The sequence below is a fragment of the Lemur catta genome, chromosome 1 (genome assembly GCF_020740605.2).
Source record: "Lemur catta isolate mLemCat1 chromosome 1, mLemCat1.pri, whole genome shotgun sequence".
In the NCBI taxonomy this organism is placed as follows: Eukaryota; Metazoa; Chordata; class Mammalia; order Primates; family Lemuridae; genus Lemur; species Lemur catta.
The window spans coordinates 21,995,768-22,019,012 of NC_059128.1; the positions used below are offsets into that span (position 1 = coordinate 21,995,768).

Genomic DNA, 23,245 nt, shown 5'->3' on the forward strand with positions numbered 1-23,245 from the left:
AAGTTTAGAGATCCCATAGTGGTAACAGATAGCCCTGATGTGGTTGTTAAAACAGCAACACAATTAGGTTATAATGATGGTAGGAAATATTCATGGCTTATTGTTGCCAAGGATGTGTTAGTGTCCACAGCCCTACAAGACAGCTGCCACTTAAACCTGCACTCAACAAATGAGAAAACTTACGGACGGAGATAATATGTGACTTTCCTCAAAGTCACATTGCCAGTGAGAGGTGGAGCCAGAGTGTGAATCCAAGCAGCTAGGCTCTAGTCACTGGGCTCTTTCTGCCATATTCATAATGGAAGTAAAAGTCCACATCACAGCAAGAAAAGGCCTGATGAACTCTCTCCTACAGCAGGAGCAGTGTGCTCGCTTTGCACAGTATATTTTCAGAAGAATCTGAACACAGAGAAAATGGAACAGAAATGGACAGCAGTGCAAGAACTATCAACACCAGCGATGATCGAAAGATCTGAGTGCAGGTAGCAGCATGAAGGAAGAAAGCAAAAGGAAAATATGATTAGTCACATTTTTAACTCTATGTGGCATGGGAAACATGCATACAAGTTGGGAAGCCTATGTACAAAAATCTACTCCAGAAAATAAGAACTGAGAAAATGTTAGTTAATACTACATAGTTCAAAGTCCGCACACGACTTAAGTTCCCCTTAAAACTCTATCCCCACTCTGACCAGCTAAAAAGCTGTGGTATGATAAAGATAGACAAGTGGCCATCTGATGCAAAGCCAAATGTGTTGCTTGACAACATCTCTGGTATGTTCAGGAGATGCTATTCCAAAGCACCCCAGATGTGTATGATGAGTTTACAAGACCATGGACCAATGTTGACTTTACAACAATAAATAAAAAAAACAGGATCCAAAATTAAATATGCAGTCCAACTTCAATAACAGAAAAATTGAGAGGAGAAAAAACCTTAAAATGCCAGGGTTATCACTGCCTGTCTTTGTGTGCCGAGACAACGAAAGGCATCTTCTTCTTTCTGCTTTTATGGGATACTGGTTTTGTCTGCCCCACAATCTTTTTCCTACTCGTGGTAGCAGACTTGAGTTTCTGACTGTGAGTTGCACCTGTGGCCCAGACTGAGCCAATGATCATACTAGATCATGTTGGCCACAGATATTGCTTCAAGGATGAGCACATGCCCCAAGCCAAAGTGATCAAAGTCCTTCCCTATTTTTCTAAAATCAGGAAGCTTTGGCAGGTGAATCCTTTTTTTATTTTCCCCCTCTCTGTTCAAATGGCTGTATGTAAGCCTGCGGCTGTCAGGGCCACAGCTCCAGACTTGTGGGGACAGAAAGTTTGAAAGATAAGAAACCAAAATGCACAGAGAAGAAGAGGAGAGGGAACAGAGACCATGAATGAATGGGTCTTGACACTAGATTCAAGTTGCTGAATCTGGTCATTGAGAACAGCTCAATTCCTGCCCTTTGTGCAGCCATTGCAGTGAGTTTGCTTGTATGGGGTCAGGGAAATACAGGTGCACTGGAGACATCTCTTTTCCTAAAGAAATATTGTTTGGTAGAAAAGTTATGTCATGCCCATTCATACTAATTCAACATAGTAGAAAGAAATAAGTGCCACCAATGAGAGAAAATTAATAATAAATGGGTAAGGGAGTTCAGAAAAGGGCCTATTTTTAGGGATCAAGGAAGGTTAGTTGGTGGTATCGATGGTATTTGAGCAGTGTCAGGAAGAGAGTTAGACATGGAGAAAACTATTAGAAAGTGCATTCTTGGTGGAAGAAACAGAGGGGCAGTGGAGATGAGAAAACAGGGAGAATGTAGTTGTAATTCAATTTGGTTGGAGTACAGGACACAGAGTAAAAGGAAATGTTGGGAAATAAAACTGGAAAATTTGACTAAGGCCAGAATATAAATAACCTTTGATAAATTTGTAGTTGATTCATTGAAATTATAATTATACATGTAATGAAATCCCTCCTCCATTTTTACTAGGTATCAAACATTTTATCTTTTAGTGGCAAACAGAATTGTGCCATAATCAAGTTTAATAAATTAGTCCATATAATAACCAATGTACTGATTTTTATGGCTTAATTCTCTAACAAAAAATATAACTGTGTTTTTAATTTTGTCTACCCATTCCCCTTGTAGAACATTAATTATTCTAGCCTTTGGAAGCAGTCAAACCCTACTGCTTCTTAAAATTTACAATTTTCTATTCCACCAAATCTTATTTTTTTTTAAATTTCTTTATCTTGGCTTAAGTAATACTTATGGTAGTCCCCTAATATTGATTCTGAATATAATACTCACATAAACTGTACCAACTTAAATTTTACTATTTTCATGCACCATCTATAAGCTTTACTTATAGATTATGGATTATCTTTCAAATTGGGAAAATATAAATGATTATATAAGAGTGCCATATTACATAATTTTTTAAATCATTCTGAATATGATTAACTTACAAAATGAATACATTTTACCCAGATCACAGAGCTAGACTTTTACTCAAAAAAGCTATGGTATCAGGTGCTGGGAAAGAAAAATAAAGAATTCTTTAGTCCTTCTTTCAAAAAACTAACTGTCCAGTTGGGATGATAAAATGTGTACTTATAAATGCATTAAATAAAAATACAAAGGGAAAGCACATGATTTAGGGCCAGGGTAAGTGGTATAGAAAAGAGGAAGAATAAAAGAACATGCAAGTGGTCAAGATGAGGTCTTAGGAATAAGAAATCTTTGTATGGGTGGGGAGGAGCTGGGGTGATCCATCTGGAGAACTCAGAGTGGAAACTAAGTGCAGGCAGAGATCAGAATGGTGCATGTGAGAAATTAGGAGTTTCCACAAGCGAAGATGACAGGATGGGGGTCAAACCCTGGAAGATACTAAATACAAGATGCAATCCACACTAACTCGATGGCAGAAGAGCACTATGAAAGGACAAAGAGTTAGTTTGGGGAGATGAACTAGGAGGTTGTTCAGCATAATATTGAAAGAGGAAAAAAATGGAGCCAGGAATATTTGCTGGAACACTATTGCAGTAACACTGTGATAGGCGAAGAAGACCTAGATCACTGTTGCGACAGGGGAGGTAAGAATACTTTGGGAAAACTAGTTTAGGGAAAGGCCATCAGTATTTAGCAGCTGATTGGAGATGGGGGTGGGGGGGTGGAGAGAACCATGGAAAAGAGGAAAGAAAAGAGAACAACAGTACCTGTGGTATAAAAAAGACAAAGCCACAGAGGGGGGGAATTAGGAGTGACAGGTGCTTTGAATTTACAGAGGACAGGTAGAACTGTCAGCAAATCATTCACATAAAAATGGCCTCCTGAGAGTTGAAAATGAAAAGCTAGAATTCAAGGGTGAGGTCAGGATTCTATTTAGCAATCATCTAAACTTGATTTTTGGAAATCATCTCTATAGAGGTAACAGTCAAAGCCATGAGAACAAATAATCCTTTAAAGAAAGACAACTGGGAGAAAACAGCAAAGGTCAAGGGCTGGCTGGTGTAATAAGCACAGTTGCTGTGAATTTCTACCGGGTTTATTCCCATAAGGCAGGCTTTTCCAATGTTGGCATTATTAATGTCTTGAGCTGGATAATTCTTTGTTGTGGTGACTGTCTTGTGTACTCTGAGATATTTAACAGCATCCTTGGTCTCTGCCACTAGATGCCAGTAAAACCCCCTCCCTCAGTTGTGACAATTAAAAAATATCTTCAGACATTACCAAATATGCTCTGGGAAGCAAAATTGCCCCTGTTGGGAACTGATGCCCTAAAAATTGGCCAGGCTCCATAACCAGAGTGCCTGATTATGAGTTTTGCCCTACCTTTTACTATCTGAATAATCTCGACATGTCACTTGATCTCTCTGAGCTATGGTTTCATCCACAAATAGACATAACCAGTGGCCCAGTATCATACTGTATGGCGAGGGTAAGTTGTGATGATTTATGCAAAATACCTGGAACAGAGTAAGTGTGCAGTAAGCGGGGGCTGTGACAGTAGTGGGTAAGTGGGAGGCATCACATAGACTTTGTCACTCAACAGTCATTCCCCACACGTTTGCGTGTGCAGAGAGCCCCAATGACTATTAACAAGGCAAGAAATACCTGTTTCTTTTAAATAGCACTTCATTCAAGGCGTAACATAAAACTGGGCCACTGACAAAAATGGTTTCCATTATTATATGTTGCTTTACCTATTAGTCACAGGTCATCAGGGTCCAAAAGGTCATATATATGAACGTGACATGATTTTCTTCCTCCATAATGTCAAAAATAAATCACAATTTATTTTAAGAGGAAAGATTAATGTATGTAATGATTTAAAAGGCAAAGCCATAATAAAAAGTCACTTTTTAGGTGAGTTACAAATTTCAGCATCACCTGAAAAAAAATTTAACTTTTGCTTACTACATGTCAGCTCAACACTTCAGGAAATGGGAAAGATGCTATTTAACATGTTTGTCTTTGGTGCCTGTGCTAGGTATTGTGCTAAGTTGGACTAGAAAGATGAAACTTCATGGTTTTCATGTGCAGCACTTAGGTCTAGAGAGAAGAAAGAGAAAGACCAAGGCAATATAAGAGCTCATTACAAAGTGGGCATTTGCAGGGAATCAAGAGTTCAGACTCCATGGGGAAATCAAGACCCGGTTACACAGAGAGAAAACCATTTGATCTGAGACTCTAAGGATAATGTGAGCTAACAGGAGGATAAGAGGCAGGGCACATGTTCCAGACAGAGGGAATGCACCATGTGCACAGCCCCAGAGCTGTGAGCCATACTGTTGTACTCAGAGAATTGTAATCTTTTAGTACTTCAGGAACATAAAATTCAGGGTAAGCAGCTGTAGAGTTGACTGTGGACTCAGGTAGGCGAGGATAGATCACTAAAAGCTTTGTACATCAGGCAAAAATATTAAATTCCATCCTGTAGTCAACAGGAAACCATTACAGAATTTGGAGTTCGTTGTTCATGCAGTTTGATTTTAAAAGAATGTTTTAGAATTAGGAGTTAATCTTGATTTGCTTTAGTACTAGAACTCTTTTCTCTCCCCCTTACTCGCCCTCATTCATATCCTTTTCTTCCTCCTCCCTCCTATGATTTCTCGTTCTCATTCAAGTACTCTACCACTTTGGATCTCTCCAAGACAACATTAAATGACATTTTAAAATATCATTTTAAAATAACTTTATAAAATGCATGTCATAACATATCACTGTATCACAGATAATTCTAAATTAAATAAATATAGAAAATAAATACATAAGAAGCAACCAAATACATTCCAGGTTAAAGCTCAATTGAAAAATAAGGTCTTAACGTCAAATAAAACTATTTCTTTCATGAAATAATTTGGCAGCACAAAATAAGACATGTCTCTATGTTGCCACCAGAGGGAGCCAGAGTGTGAGATTACGCACAGAGCTTCACTGCAACGCCGGGGCCAGAAAACAGAATTATTTTGCAAATCCCTGTGCTTGCTTGTCCATTTTGATCAAAATACTTTAGTCTTGCAGAAATAATTTAGCTGATGCCAGAGTCTATTTAACACACTACAAGGTAGATCAGTACTGACGCTTGGCCCTCGCGCTGGAATCAAACTCTCAGTCCTCATTTCTAATCCCCTTACGTAGGAGACAACCTTCAAATAGGCTTCAAGGAAGATGGACTGATGGCTCAGCCTGGCGTCTCACCTCCACCCTGAATATTCGAGGGGAGCGTGCAGGGAGGAATGAAAGAAGATGAAGCCACAAACTAGGAAAGGAAATTCTTAGCCCAGACTTTCAATAGTTGATAAGGATCCAGAAATTAACGGGAACCAGGGAGACAAGCTAGGACAGCCAGGCATGGGTAGAAGTAACTGGAACCAGGCAGGGGAAGGCAGCATGCTCCCCACCATCTGGCCCACCTTGCACCTGTGTCTGAACAAGGAGAGGACGGTGACCAGAGCCCCCACACCTGTCTTGGACACAACGAAGTCTCAGTTTGGAGCGTGAGGCAGAAGAGGATGTGAAGTCTGAATTGCTTGACATTAAATGTAAAAATAACAGCAAAATGAACTGCAGTTAACAATAACTGTGATAGAGATCATTGCATTAAATCTCCAAATGACTTTGTTTTACCCCCATATCCATGTCATGATCTAGGACATCAGGACCTGGGAAAGAATGTGGAAAATTCACAGGTTTTCCCTTGAAAATAGTAACTGTCTAGTTGCGGTGATAAAATACATACATGTAAAATATCAGAAGAGAAATACAAAGGGAAAGCGTGTGATTTAGGGCCAAGATAGGTGGTATAGAAAAGAGGAGGAATAAAAGAGAATTTAATGGTCAAGGAAATCATGCGGTTTGGTGCATGAGTCCATACAGATAAACACAGAGGGAGGAGTGGTCCAGGAAACAGAAAATCAGACACAAATCTTCCCCTTGAAGGGTTACGAGAGCTTGAGCTGGGGTATGAACTGATGGAGTAATCATCTTGAAAAGTATTATTAGCAAATGGAAAATAATATCTTTAAGCCAATCTTTTTGGGGTGAGTCTGCGAATTAGGTGAGAGGAGGCATAGAATTTTAATTCCAGCATGCAGGGGAAGGAGTTAGGGCTTTAGACTTGACCAGACTGGAAATTCCTGCCCAGCCCACAGTGTCTTAGTCACTCTCGGCAAGTCACTCGATCTCCCTGGACTTATGCATCTGTCTAATGGGCTCCTCAAACCTGCCAGGCTGACCCATGTGGGGAATAATGAGATAATGTCGAAGCATCATCCCTAGCAAGAGAGGGCATACAATGAAGAGTGCAGCTCAATTAATTCATCATAATGATGTCAACAACAGATAATTTGATCTTTCCATTTCTCAGCCCTTCCCCCTTCTCCCTGGACTAATCCAAATTAGAGACATAGTATTTTTATTTTTAGTTCTCAGGAAAATTTTCTTTAAAGAAAGGTAGCCATAAAGTATGGAAACATAGATAACACCGATTTATTTTTTACATATGTATGAAGTGTTACTCATATTACATATATTAGTCTCTGTTTCAGACTTTATGGATATCTAGTAGAATGAGAAAAAGAAAAAGATTTCCAAGCAAAGTGGTATTTTCAGTCCATGTTTTGGGGCTCCAACTCTGCACACAGCATAATGATAGCTATTAAGAAGAAGAAAAGAAAAAACAAGATAAATGAAGGTATATGCTGCCTTCAAAGCAAGATAAACGTTTTCATAAATGAAAAACAGGACAGAAACCCAAACCGGAAAGGGAGGCTGATGCCGTGAGCCTGCTGGACCCAGAAGCAGGCAGAGTTTCCAGAAGCCAAAGGCCTGCAGGCTCCAAACTCAGCCTTCCTGGTCCTGAGGCCACAAGCGAGGTGGCCCTTGTTAGGCCTCTGTCTCCTCATCTGTCGTGATAGAAAAAATAAAAGAACCCAATGCTAGGGTTGTTGCAATTTAAAAAAAAAAAGTCAAAACATTCAGAAAACTAAGAATTAAAACTGTCATAGACTATGGTTCAAAAATGTTAGTGTCAGTTAGTGTTGTTTTTAGATAGAGGAAGACAAAATACCTCACTAAGTTGGAAGAAACCGTAGTGAAAATAGATAATGACAATTCTTGAGGAAATAATGTTCGTAGATTGGGTTCCTATAGCTTCTTGAAGACCAGGATGGGGAGGAAATGGCAGGTCTGAACACAAAAGAATTACAGAAAAAAACTCCATCACCCTGTGTCATTCAAAGGAACGATACCGCGTCTTCAAACACAAAAAAGAGAAATGAAGTTCTACAGTTCTAAATAAAGGTAGAAAAGAACTTCTGGTACTTTCTTGCAAAATAAAACTTAGAGAGTCTATACTTTTTATAGGAACATTTAAGAGTTTTTATTTTATTGTAAGTTCACAAAAATGATCGTACTGAGCAGAAGGCATTTATATGACATGCAAAATGGTATTGTGTCAGCTAAAATTTCCTCTTTTTTCTCATAAATATAAACATGTTGCTGCAATTCTGTAAAGATCGCATATTGGCTTAACATGATGGGTATCCATAAAGTATAATAACCCCCCAGTCCCCTAACACTTAAGAGGTTGCAAAGCTCAGGAACAATAGTGAAGGTGAGGGGGTACACATCTTCCCTGGAGACCACACGAGCAAACCAACACAATCTAGTGAATTTCTATTCTGCGCCCATGTTCTGAATGCCAGTTTGAGAAATGGGATGCAGAGGTGAGTAAAATCTTCCTGGGTGAAACAATCTACAGCACGAGGAGGAACCAATTCTTAGGCTTGGGGCTGGGGATAACCAGGGCCCCAGGTTTCCAAGCATACGTGACGGGTTCTATTCTATTTCTTGATTTTTAATGGGAGTGCAAATGCTTTTGAAATATTCTCCTGTGTTTTCAGCTTCCTCACTCTCTTCCTTCTCTGTTCTTTTTCTCTCTTATTTGTTCTCCCAAAGCAGAGGATTAGAGAGTTTATACAAGCGGGTAATTATTTCTGTGTGCCTGCACCTCCAACTGTGGTTTATTCTATCTGACTTTGGGGGTTGTATTTCCTGGAGTAAAGAGTCCCACTGCTTTACTTGTGGTCACAACTTAGAAATGATGCTCACAGGCAAAAGGTGCTCTTCAGACAAAGCTCGAGTTTTTGCTGGCCAGCGGGCTCTTCTCTCTTTCTCTCTCTCTCTTTCTGGGAAGGAATGACTGGCCATTATAATTCTGAATGGCCCATCCTGGCACAAAAGAAAGTTGTACTTTATGGAAGTGAATCCAGAAGTAGGCAAAATTTCTGTAAAAAGTCAGATAGCAAATAGTTTTTGCTGGAATACAAGTGCATGATGGTATTGTGACCCTATTCTAATTTTAAAAAATCATTTCCAAGCACTGCAATGATGCCCCCACAACTTTTTTCAATATGATGGTTGAAAATACCAACACTTGACCAAGATGTCTCCCTAAAATTCTATGATAAATGAACAAGCCAAAGCATTTAAGATTTTTATATAATTATCAACCATTTCAATTATTTCCAATCAGGATAATATGCTAACAAAAATAGGCAGGCAAAGTGAATAACTTGTTAGGAAAAAAAAACTAGAGATGAAATTCAAAGAGAAGTAAAAAAAGGGAGAATCTATGAATCTACAGAACATAACCTACGGCATGATATATTAGCCACATGTTCCTACGTGCGCACACACAGGTGCACACACTCACACACACAAAGAAACCTAGCTCGCAGCTGTGCTTTGAGCAGCACCACTTGATGCTTATGCATCTCCTCTTAATGCAAACTGTCCTGCCCCCTTCCTTTTCTCATTCTTGCTTCCTGAAGTTTATCTTCAGGAAATGTAAGAAAAAGTCCAGCATGATTCATATCATCACTGCACCTGGGGAATTCACATTGCCACGGCTGTAGGTTCCCTGTGGAAATTCAGCCATGTCTAAATCATCCTCCAAAGGCCTTGCTTAAAATAAAGGCTAGATTTTTTAAATGTACCTATACAGATATTGAAACACCCACTGATTCTCTCAGCTGAGAGTCTCCAGTCTTGGAGAAGGGGTACCAATCAGCTTGAGAGCTCTCCAGAAGTTTAACTTCCTTGTACTTAATAAATATGTCACTGACTTTTTACTTTTCCATGCTGACTTCTTTAAGAAATCACAGCTATAAGCATGAGATTTATTAAAAAGGAAGGGAGGGTAAGACAGGTGCTCATTTTCAGCTCTTCCTAACATGAGGGAGGCATGAGTTTTACATGAGACCTCTGGGTCACACCACTGCATAAAGGAAAGGCAGAATACATCTTCTAAGTCTGAAAATTGACAAAACTATATGACGTGAGATAAATGCCATGAAGTCAAAGTGAGTTAACCATGCAAACTTTTTTGGAGGGGGAGGTGAGAGACAGTCTCACTCTGTGGCCCAGGCAAGAGTATAGTGGCATCATCATAGCTCACTGCAACCTCAAATTCCTGGGCTCAAGCGATCCTCCCACCTCAGCCTCCCAGAGTGCTAGGATTACAGGTGTGAGCCACTGTGCCCAGCCCAGATATTATTTTTAAAAGATCACTAAGTATAAATTAATAAGCTATATGCCATCCATGAAGGGCCAAGGAAGTTACTGGTGATGAAACAAAAACAAAGAAGGAATTTATGTATGTAAAATAAACCTGGATTAATTATGTTCTCCTCTTTCCAACCCTGCCACCGACTAGGAAATAATCGATAGGTGCAAGAAAGGAAATTTCCTATGCATTATTTGTGATGAATGTATAATTCTTGAGAACTGGGTGCTGGCTAGGACAGAGTCGGGGTGGGGAGGTCAGTGCATGAAGAGGTAGGACTGCCTTGGATGCTTGAAAAGTGTCATGGTCACAGTCCATCAAGATTCTGTCATCCCACCATCACTCCATTCTGTGTCTCACTGGGTACTCTATCCAATATTTGTCCAAAGTGGCCTTCCTCATAACTGTAGCTTTATTGTCTGAATTAATTCTGGTGACAAACTTTCCCAGATGTTTACAGATGCCTCTCTCCCCAAAAACCAGAATGTGATCCAAACAGGACACCACTCTCTGATTACCCTCACACTGGTCTTTTGTCCAAAAAATAAGCAATACTTCCCACTGTTACCATGATATCTTAAAATAAACATACAGTCATGCATTCAGTCAAATATTCGAGCCCCTACATGAAACACGCTGCTCTAGAAGTATCTATAAATCCAATGACTGGCCATTATAATTCTGGATAGTCCATCTTGGCACAAAAGGAAGTTGTACTTTATGGAAGTGAATCTAGAAGTAGGCAAAAATTCTGGAAAAAGTCAGAGAGCAAATATTTTCAGCTTGTGGGGCAGATGGTCTCTGGTGCCACTCTTCAGTACTCCTATAATAGTGTGAAAGCAGCCACCGACAATTAATATGAGTGAATGAGTATGGCTGTGTTCAAATAAAGCTTTATTTACAAAAGCAGACAGGGGGCTAGATTTGGTCTATGAGCCACAATGTGCCAACCTATACTCAAAACCATGACTGGTTACCCACTGTTTACCAAACTAAATCCTCGTCACCGATGCTCCCAGCTTACTTTCCCAAACTATGTCCCCCCTACCCGCCATGGTCCCTAGTCCCTCTCAACTATGCAGTGTTCGCAAACACTCCATTCATTCTTTCATTGCTATGCCTTTTACACTGCCCAGAATGTCCTTTTTCCTCTTCTCTACTTATCAATAGTCATTTGATTCTTCACACTTCCTTTAGGTGGCTTCTGCAGGTTTTAGCATCTGGAATCAAGTTCTTTCTTCTCTTTCCTACCAATACATTTTGAGCTTCTATAAAAGCTCCTATTAATATTACCCTTTGCCATATGTATAGTCTGTCTGTCTCTCTTCTGACTCAATTCTCAACCAACCTCTGTAGGCCAGTAATCATATTTCCATTTGCCTTTATTAACTTCACAGCATCCAACACAGAACCTTAGACTTAGCTGTTGAGCTGAACATACTAGAGCACATGTAAGGTAGTAGCTGCACTTGAATTATTGGAATTCTAAAAAGTTGCAGCAATAAGCACCATATTTAACTAATTCTATTATAATTATTATTATTTGGATGGAAGACAGAAGATTCTTGTGCTGAAATAAAAATATGTTTTGTGATCTCTAGTGAACATAAAATGCCCTGTTGAGACCTTATATAATTTCATATTAATTAAAAATGAAATTACTGGGCAGTACAATGCAATCAACTATATTCTAAAAGGCTCTTCAAAGGAGAGGAAAGAAATCTAACACCAGCATACCTAGTTTTATATTGTGCTTCACTTTTTTTGCACTTTATAGATAATTGTGTTTTTTACAAATTGAAGGTTTGTGGCAACCCTTTGTTGAGCAAGTCAATCTATGCTATTTTTCCAAGAGCATGTGCTCACTTCATGTCTCCATGTCACATTTTGGTAATTCTCTCAACACTTCAAACTTTTTCATTATTATTGTTTCTGGTTACTGTGATCTATGACCAGTAATCTTTGATGTTACTACTGTGATTGTTTTGGGGCACCACAAATCACACCCATAAAATACAGTGAACTTAATCAGTAAGTGTGCGTGTTGTGACTGCTGCCCTGACCGGCCATTCCCCAATTTCTCTCTCTCACCTTGTGCCTCCCTATTCTCTGAGACACAGCAATAGTGAAAGCAGGCCAATTAATAACCCTACGATGGCCTATGTGTTCAAGTGACAGGAAGAGTCAAACGTCTCTCACTTTAAATCAAAAGCTAGAAATGATTAAGCTTAGTGAGGAAGTCATGTCAAAAGATGAGATAAAGCCGAAAGCTAGCCTAATTGTGAATGCAAAGAAAAAGTTCTTGAAAGAAATTTAAAGTGTTACTCCAGGGAACACACAGATGATAAAAAAGCGAAACAGCCTTATTGCTGATAGTGGTCTGGATGGAAGATCTAACCAGTCATGATATTCCCTTACCACAAAGCCTAACCCAGAGCAAGGCCCTAACTCTCTTCAACTCTATGAAGGCTGAAGAGAGGTGAGAGGGCAGCAGAACAAAAGTTGGAAGCTAGCACAGGTTAGCTCATAAGGTTTAACAAAAGGAGCCATCTCTATAACATGAAAATGCAAAGTGAAGCACCAAGTTCTGGTGCAGAAGCTGCAGCAATTTATCTAACAGATATAGCTAAGATAATTGATAAAGGTGGCTACACTAAACAACAAATTTTCAATGTAAATAAAACAGCCTTGTATTGGAAGAAGATGCAATCTAGGACTTACATAGCTAGAGAGGAGAAGTCAATGCCTGGCTACAAAGCTTCAAAGGACAGGCTGACTCTCTTATTAGGACCTAATGCAGCTGGTGACTTGAAATTGAAGCCATTGTTCACTTACCATTCCAAACATCCTAGGGCCTTTAAGAATTATACTAAATCTACTCTGCCTGTGCTCTATAAATGGAACAACAAAGCCCAGATGACAGCACATCTGTTTGCAGCATGGTTTACTGAATATTTTAAGCCCACTGTTGAGACACTGCTCAAAAAAAAAAAAGATTCCTTTCAAAATATTACTACTCACTGACAATGCACCTGGTCACCCAAGAGCTTTGATGGAGAAGTACAAGAAAATTAATGTTGTTTTTGTGTCTGCTACCACAATATCCACTGTGCAGTCCATGAATCAAGGAGTTACTTTTGACTTTCAAGTATTTTTATTTAAGAAACACACTTCATAAGGCTATAGCTGCCATAGACAGTGATTCCTCTGGTGGATCTGGACAAAGTAAATTGAAAACCTCTAGAAAGGATTCACCATTCTAGACTTCATTAAGAAAACATTCATGATTTATGTGAGGAGGTCAAAATATCAACATTACCAGGAGTTTGGAAGAAGTTCATGCCAACCCTCATGGGTGAATTTGAGGGGTTGGCAATTTCAGTGGAGGAAGTAACTGCAGATGTGGTGAAATACAAAGAGAACTACAATTAGAAGTGGATGTGACCTAAGGATGTGACCGAATGGCTGCAATTCCCCGATAAAACTAGAGCAGATGTAGAGCTGCTTCTTAAGGATGATCAAAGAAAGTGATTTCTTGAGATGGAATCTACTCCCAGTGAAGATGCTGTGAACATTGTTGAATGACAACAGAGGATTTAGAATATTCCATTCACTCAGTTTTTTGTACATGATGCTATGGCACATTTAATTAATACAGTATAAAAATAACTTTCGTCTGCACTGGGAAATCAAAAAATTTGTGTGAATTTTTATTGTGGTATTTGATTCATTGCGGTCGTCTGGAACTGAACCTGCAATATTTCTGAGGTATGCCCGCATTCAGATCACTTAAAACTAGACTGAATAAAGGATTTTTAAGGTCCCTGACTAAGTAAATTCACACCCTCAAAATGGCCAAAATGAAGAAAAACAAAAGTATTTAACAAAAATCCTGAGGTGTTAGATAGATGTGCCCAAGAAGACTTAATGGTTTTGCTATTAAATCCTGCAGTTCCATTAGGGTGTGGGGAGGATGAGCGGGATTGTTCCACTTGGGACTAAGGGGCCCTTTCAGGGGATGAGCTAAATGCTTATCAGTACCACTGGCCTTAGCAACTCAATTCCTCCCCCTCTTGAACATTATGAGTCACAACTAGTTTACCACTTTATCAGTTGGCATTCACCTTCTTCACTCAACGGCAGACCCAGCTTGGACTGCCCCACCACCATCATGACAGATATACTGACAGAGTAGTCAAGAGAGAGAGATGGAGCTGGCCGAACCCAAGATTGACTGAAGATCGGTGCAATAAAAGAGAAAAGAGGGAAGATTTTTTTTCTAAAGCAATAAACCAATTCATCCACCTGCTCTTGCAAAGCAGAGGATCAATTATGCCAACAAAGGGAGGCACAATGAGAATTGCAGGGAGAAAGCCAGCGAACGGATGAGCGCATCCAGGGTGTGCATGCACCGAAATACACAGGCTGACCCAGGGAGAGGGAAAGATGATGCAATTGGATGGTGAAGAAAAGGAAGGTGGGTGGCCAAGCAGGTGCCCACAATACTGGACAAATAGAAGCAATCAGGGGTAGGGACAGAATTATTTCCCTTCCAGAGAACTCCCTTATGATGCTGCATTGGTGGAGATGCTGGAATTAGTATCGGAAGAGGCCACCTGCACCACTTCAGAGCACAGTCATCCTTCTGATTGCCAAATAACAAAGAAAGCACTAGCAGGCAGCAACATTTTTTCTTTGTTTTTATGCGGCTTCCTAAAGCCCAGCTGAATTCAAAAGCAGCTGTGTGACTCCCTATTAGCAAACACCACACACACACACACACACACACACACACACACACACACACACATGCAAACACGAAAGACTTGGGCATTGCTGAGTTACTGAAATTAAGTTGCACGCTGCATCAGAGTAGTGAAGAAAGAGCAGAGATAACATAGCCCCAGCTATGACCTATAGATAATTCTTAATGTTGAAGTGTTCTTAATGGGAAAGAAAAAGATTGATTTATGACTGTGAAGTTCTATCAACTCAGTATATCTGCTGAATTTCATTCCCTGGGTACAAAAATTATCAGAAAGTAGCTTTGCTCACACTTCTGCCCCACTCAGAAACCTTTAGTGACTGCCCATGGCTTTCAGAAGTAGTGTCAAAATGCACAAGCGTGTCACTCAGGGCCTTCTGTTGTCTGACCTCGATCTGGGTTTTCAGCCATAGGTAGCTAATACTCCAACCCAAACATGCTAATTTTTACTTCTTCTCTTCTCTCTGATTGTATTCCTCCTTTTCTCCATTTCTATCAGCCAAAATCTACTTGTCCTCCAAGGCCCTGGTCAAATAGAACACTCTTCTTCAAGGCTTCTCAAATGTCCTCTTTAACTATCTTCAGGACATTAAAGCTTTCTGGTAGCCCAGTGGTTCTGACACTTTAACGTACATCAGAATCTCCTGGATGAGTTTTAAAAAGAAATTTCCTGACCCACATCCACGGTTTCTGATTTACCAGGTCTACGGTAAGGGAGGGGAGCAAGAATTGGCATTTCTCACAATTCCCCAGGTAATGCCAACACTGCTGGGCCACAGACCACACTTTGAGAACCACTATCAGAACAGTGGTGAGCATGTCTAACTTCCCTTTATAAAGCTCCTTAGAAACAGAAAAGAATTTTGTGTTTGCATTTCCGTAACTCTTCAGCCCAAGTTTATATTTAGTAGGTACTCAACAAATATTTGTCAAATTAAATGTATGTGCTCCTGTTGCTTCATGTATGTTTGTGTATATACATTCATATTCATTTGACAAATATTTATTGCAGACACATACATTTGAAATGTACATATACATGGTAAGAATATTTAAAGTATAAGCAGGTTCCTTAATCATCTCACATTTGGCAAGCTAAAGGGAAATATGAATATGCTATGATCCATTCCACAAATGTGCTCTGCAGAAGAACACCATTAAAATTCAATGGGAGCCTTTACTTGAAGAGTGTCCATCTGTGTTCATTTGTGGCAAGTGTAATGAATCTCTCATTGTCCCTAAATTTTCAGTTAACCCATGCTAGATATTGCTTCAGCTTCAAGACAAGGAAGCATGGGATTTTTGCTTCCCATTCCCTGGATTTACAGTCAGTTCCCTGATATCCCTGGAGACATTACTCATTCTAGATACTCACTGGGTCTTCATTATACCACTTAACAGCCACCAGGAGTGTTGAAGAGCACAAATGTTAGAGTCATCGTGCTGGGGTTCACATCCTGGCTCTGCTCACTTCTGGAGTATGACCTTGGACAAACTGCTTCTCCTCTCTAAGCTTCAGTTATCTCATTGGTAAAATATGGAAAATAATTATAAACCTGGTTCTTGATTGTTATGAAGGCTGAAGGAGTAAATAGGTGGAAAGTGCTTACTTGGTACAACCTAGAAGTTGCCATTGCTGCTGTTGTATTAATATTAGACAGGCATGGCACCCTCCCAGAAAGATCCCACCACCCTGTCTCATCTGGGGCCAGAAATCTTATTTCACCACAATAGCATATGAAGTCACCGTCAACTAAGCCAGACAAAATTAGCAAATGTAAATTTTCATATTTTAAGCTTTTGTGATACTCAAATTACCTCTACTACTCATTAACATAGGTACCTTGCTTCTAGCATATTTTGAGAACTAAATGGTATGATGACAGCACTTTGATTAGGGAGTACAGTGCTGCCTCAACAGCTTTGATTATTGAATAATTGCTAGCACCACTCAAATCCCACAGCCAGCAACACTCATTTCCCCCAGAACACCCTAACCCATGACACTAACATTATGGGTGCCTGAAGATAATTTTGTTTTTTCAACTTGTGAGACTAGACACTACTTCATCCAAATTCCTGGATTTATTCTAATGTCATCAGTGGAGTCTGTAGGATAGATAGAGCCTTCCTTTCTGTAAGGTTTTAATATTGTTAGACCTGTGTTGGTAACTGAAAAATGCCAAGTTCATAAGCACTTACTACCAAATAAGATAATACTATGAAAATGCAGACCTCATTTCTGCTTGTGATTTAGTTATGTTGTAGCCAGTGCAGGCAGGAAACTTACACATTTCTCCTGTATGAAGAACATTGTTCCATGAGAAATTGGCATTTATTTCATGAAATGGCAATTTAAAATTAAACCTTAACGTAGGATGTTGGGGTAAAACTACATTATAGAAAATAACTTGTGCTTTGATTGTTATTTGCAATTATATTATAAACATAACTGATGCACACCAGGCAATGGTATTTTCATAATTCAATGCTTCTAGACCAACTATAAAGATCACACTTCCAATAATAGGTGAATTTTTATACTAAACTTCAATAGAACGCCTATCCTCTTGTGTAATTTCACATCCTGTGCAGATTATCCTGTTCCTTGCTGCATTAGATTCCTAAGGCTGACATAATAAATTACCAGAAACGTATTGGCTCAAAACAACAGAAATGTATTCTCTCAGTTCTAGAGGACAGAAGTCTGAAATCCAGGAGTCAGCAGCGTCACACTCGTCTGAGGGCTCTAGACGACACTTTCATCCTTGCCTCTTTGGAACTGCTGCCTGTCATGAATTCCTGCTGCTGCATCACTCCCTTCTCTGTCCCTGTCTTCACGTGGCCTTGTCCCATGTGGCTCTCTGTCTTCTCCCCATGTATCTCTCACAAGGACACTTTTTGCTGGATTTAGAGTCCACCTTGATAATCCAGGATGATCTCCTCACAAAATCTTTAAACATCTACAAAGACCCTTTTTCCAAATTAAGATCACATTCACAAGTTCTGGAGACATATCTTTTTTTGGGGGGGCCCCATGAACCCCCTACACTTGTGGTATAAGAGTGTGTATGTGTTTCACCTCCTTGCTGGACTGCAGAATCTTTGAGGCCAGTGATTTGTCTTCTGTGTCAGTCATTCTATCATGTGCTCCATGCTCAGAGTGGTTTTTAACTTTGTGTTGAGTAAATGTACATATAATTTCAGAACACTATGCAACTCATGTATTACAGCAGCTAAATATTGGTAAAATATTCAGAAAGTGAAGGGAGTAGCCACTCCCGAAATCATAAAAGGAGCTAGCCACAGATTGTGTCAGGTGCAAGGACGCAGTGGGTGAAGTAAAGTAATCAAGCACAAATGAAATAAGGTCATGATTCCAAACTCAAATTGCACCCCAAACACAATGCCTTCTCTGAAAACAAATTGCTCTCAGCAGCTCGATAATCATTTACAGAAGATGAAACCACTTAGGAAAACACATGAAGACATTTTCCCAATGAAGAGATGGATAATAAAATTTTGAAGGATTTACAGGAAATTAATCTTATTTATTCTTCCCCTTTGAACAAGATCTTTTGCTTGTCATATTAAATATCATAAAATATGGAATTGGTTGTGTGAAAATCAGATTCTAAAGATGAAAACAATTAAACGACTCCTCTTGCATCAGTATATCTGATTTAGATAATAAAAATTAACACTTGTATCATACTTCACAGTTTTTAAGGTATTTCCCAGGTGTGATTCCATCTGACATAACCAATAGCCTTATGAAATAAGATATTCCCCGTCTTATAGATGAAAAAATACATGTTGAGAAATTAAATGACTTGTCCAAGGTCACACAAACAGGTAGATACTGACTTGAACATTGCTCTTCTGTGTGTGTGTGTGTGTGTGTGTGTGTGTGTGTGTGTGTGTGTGCGTGATTCCTTTCCCAACTAAACAGTAAGCTCCTCTAGGTATCTGTTATCTGTATCAGTGATTCTACCAGGTACCTTCTAATGCCTGGTTGTATGATTACTTTACAAAATAGTTTTTAAAGCCAGTTCATAAAGACTGAATTTTCTTCACAAAAGAGAAATTGAGAATAACTCTGAATTAACTTTATGGATTCCAATAAAGACCCATATGAAGAAAAATAGACTTGGGTGGGGGAGGAAGTGAGGAATAAAGAGCAAGGGTAACATGTTGCTTAGCACTTCTCTGTGCCTTCAAAGATGAGAAAAACTGTCACTTTTCCTGGAAATAGGAAAAATATTGTTTTAAAAGTTTGTTACGATGATTTGTACTAAAGCAGAATGCTATTTAGCTTTTGGTAACAAATTGTCTTATATTTTGCCCAAGATATCACCCACTAACCAACTGTAAGTTTCTGAAGAGCAGGCATTATGTCTTACACTGGGAAATAGTTAATGTCTGCTCTTCACACATCTTACTCCTCTCAAACTAATGCTGGATGCTCAGAATTCAAGAACTCACTGTCAACTTAGAAAAGATTCTCGTAACTGTTAGAAGGCTCCAGAAAATCTCCTTTTGGGGACATGGACTTCCTGCATCTGCCATTTTATAAGTGTTGATCTCTTTGTTCACCAATGTTCCCTAAATGAATCAAAGCCCAAGGCCTTAAATGTAAAGCTGAATGATGAACTATCACTGGAAATTAGGCAGCTGGAAATTAGGCACACATGCTCTTTCAGAAATGTCAGTGCATAACTGGCTTCTAAGAAGCATCTTTTTAAAAGACTATTGACTACTTGAACTTGGTCTGCCACTTCTGAATGCCAAATTATGAGAGCTGGACCATACCCAGCTGACGTCATAAAGGAGGGCCCAGAGGCCATATCTCCCAGAAAATCAGAGGCAACAGGACGCAAATCCAATCCTAGATGCTATGGGTGCACAACATGAGACCTCAGCAGAAGAGGAACTAGCTAGCCCAGTGAGAGCCTGTTTTCAGTTCCCTCCAGAATGCACAGATATGAAAAATACTATTATCGCACCCACACCACTTCCTCCTCCAATGAGCTTGTGTCAGCAAGGAGCTGGAAATCCTCCCCCTCTCTTTGTTAGAGATCATCCCTTTCTTTCCAGAATCCATACAGGCCAGAAGTTCACAGTAAACTTTAGTTTTTAAAAACGTTTACTCATTTTTTATGAGTCTATGTAATCCCTACGAAGATCCACTCATTTAGGGGGAAAAAATTCTGCTTCTTTTTCTATCTTTGGAATTAGAAAATCTGCCTTTAATCAAACAAGCACATTGTTTCATGTTTGAGAAGAGAGACCATATAACAGAGTACAATGGTTCTTAACCTTCTTAGGGTCACAAACCTAGAAAATCTGATAAGCGATCCCATCCCAAAAAAGAAGAAAAAGAACCTATCAACCTAATTTTCATAATAATGCAATGCTCAAAATTTAAAACGTCCTTGGGATTCCTATAGCACATTCAGGAACACCTGGGGCTCTTGAATCCCACAGGAAAATGCAGGCACCCATACATTTGTGTTTTAGTCCAACTTCATTGAACATTTTGAAAAAGTTATTATAAGATCTACATAAATATCTCTTTCTAGGAAAAAAAGGGATCAAATCATTTTTCTCTCTCAATAACCTAACCAAATAATCATCAGCTTGACTGGTCAATTACACGCAATTTAAGGTCAGGCAAATCTGTCTTTGAATTGTGGCTGTTCTCCTTCCTAAGATGTATGACCTTTGACAAGTTATAAAAAATATCTGAAAATAATTTTCTAGATCTCTAAATACCTAATAGGGCTGATGTGGGGAGTAAAAAAAAAAAGATATGTATAATGTGATTAGTACAGGGATGAGCACACAGCTGCTAGTGCCAAACAAATGGTTGATATCATCATCGCCATCACCATGAGAAAGAACACAGTGGGGCTGCAAGTAGGACTGGAGCATATCCAATATCTAAAGACTGAAGAGCCTTACAGGGAACTCCTTGAAGCTCTATGAAAAACAAAACAAAGCTAGACATCCCCCACCACTAATGTGTCTAGTTTACTGTAACACAGATCTTAGGCTACAGTGTGATTCAGAGCAAAGAATGAGAGAGCTTTCACCACCAAGTGGCGTCACCTATGCATTCTGTCTAGGCTGGGGTCTCACTAGCACAGATTAAACCCCAAAGATGGAAATGAATCTAAAATTCCTAGAGTAGCTTATGCATATCTGACAGATGCGCTTAAAATGATTCTTTTCATTTTTAATGAAACCAGTAACTTGGAAATGTTTACTAATACTTTATGGCAATATCTTTTTCTTTATTCTTGTTATGCCTGTTCCCAAGGTTGAATTTGTCTTTGATTCTTCTCACTTATCACAGTGCTTAGCTGTAAATAAAGCCTCTAAAAGTGTTTGGGATCAGAAAAAAGGAAGAGAGATACAAGGAAAGGAAGAAAAGGAGAAGGAAAGGAAGAAAAGAAAGGAAGGCGGCAGGAAGTGTGTGTTCCTTTGATCACTCATGAATATTTACTGAATATCTAATATACACTAAATTTTTTATCAGGTACCAGAGGTATAATGATAGATGCGATGGGGTTATTATTCTAAATATACATATACAGTTCAGGACTTTTCTTTCTTTTTGTTCGATTGCTTACTTTTAATAGGCACTAGGAAAGAAGAAAGAGAAAAATAGGAACAAGTCTATTGCTACCCATCTGAGTAATGGGGGTGTGGCAGAGATCACTCACACTGTTCACCCGACATCTGCGTTTCCCTTCCATAGGGTTAAATTGTTGCACCAAAGCAATGTCAGCCTGAGATCACAGCTCCACTTGCACCTAGGTGACCTTGTGACCAATTTCTGGTTAATGAAATACGGCCAAAAGTGATGTTTGCCACTTGCAAGGGTATCTTCCACCTAGATTTTGATACCTACAATGATCATTGGAAGCCCTGAGTTGAAGATGACACAGCCTCTGTCACCTTGGGTCCTGTATGACTCTGTAGACCAGAACCTCACTCCCCTTCCTCTGCTTCTAACTGCTTAGACTTTATGTGAGCAAGCAAAACTAATACTAAAACAAAACACTTCTCTTGGGCTACTTTGCTGCTATTTGGAGGTTTGTTCGTATATCTAGTGCTTAGCTAATATAAGAAGTTAGAAATCTAAATTCAATTTTCAAATAGCCAAGGATATATCTCATGTGTATTACAAAGATCAAACCAACTGTCTGAGCTGTCAAGATTTTTGTTTTTGGATTAGAATTATACCAAGTCAGCAGAGTAATGGTCATTTGTATATGCTGATCTGCTCTATTATCTTGCCAATGGCATCATAGACATTTGGAAACATGATTGGTGGATGTTACCACAACCACATGCAGGGTGGTCAAAGGAGGTATTATTGATTTAAAAATAATTATTTAAATGGGAGAATAATGTAATCAATATGTATTAAATAAAATCTGTTTGGTTGGTAAAATCGCTTCAAAAATTCTTTAATTGAGCTTCATTTGCAGATTTTAGTATAAAACTTTTAAATCAACACCCCCTTTAAATAACAGGAAACTCTCTCCCCTACCCTTTTTTGTTGCTTTGGTTTTATTACTAAGACTACTGATATTTCTTCTAAAAATTATAGCCACATTTAATGAATGCTTTCTATGTCAACACCTAGCTGTATACTTTTCACATGTGTAATTTACATTTAAATACTTTACATATAACTCCACATGATGCCACAAGTAAACTCTGAGATATATATTACCATCCCCACTTTATGAATATGAAAATTGATATTCATAAAAGTCAAATAACCTGACCAAGTTCACATATCTGGGAAGTGGAGGAGGAGCTGGAACGATAGCAGAGGACATTCCCTGAATGTTTGCTATGTGCCAGGTACTCTGCTCCATATTATCCATTTGTTAACTTGTTTAATCTTCATAACAATGCTAAGAAATAGGTACTATTAATTCCCGTTTTATGGAGATACGAAAACTGAGACTCCAAGTTTCAGTGACTTGTCTAAGATCACACATCTAGTTAGTGGTTGAACTAAAATTCAGATACGAGCTGAATTTAAAGCTGAATGGCTTTAACTTTCTCTACACACCACCGTTGGCAACAGGGTATACCAATTTATCTTAGACTAAAGAGAACATATAAACTCAATTTTGGTTTAGAATGATGCAGGGTGTGAGCCAAGTCATTTCTATCACTATGTAACCAATTTTTTTAAAATCCTGAATTTAGAATTAATAGAAAAATTAAGTGCAATAGATTAAGTTGGATAGGTAGTCTAATTACATCTAGAAAACTAAACAGAATATGTAGCAATCACATCAGAATCAGAAAGGTGAATACTACGGAAATGTCAGTGAGCTTGGTCTCAGGAGGAAGTCAGAAGGGTTACAAAAAGCTGGTGGACACAGGATT

The 23,245-nt window shown here is 39.0% G+C and overlaps 1 protein-coding gene across 5 annotated transcripts in view; it reads right to left on the minus strand.

The window, feature by feature from the left end:
• NRXN3 (neurexin 3) overlaps positions 1-23,245 on the minus strand; it is a 1,488,306-nt gene that overhangs the window by 862,369 nt on the left and 602,692 nt on the right. The gene's annotated exons all lie outside the window — the stretch shown is intronic.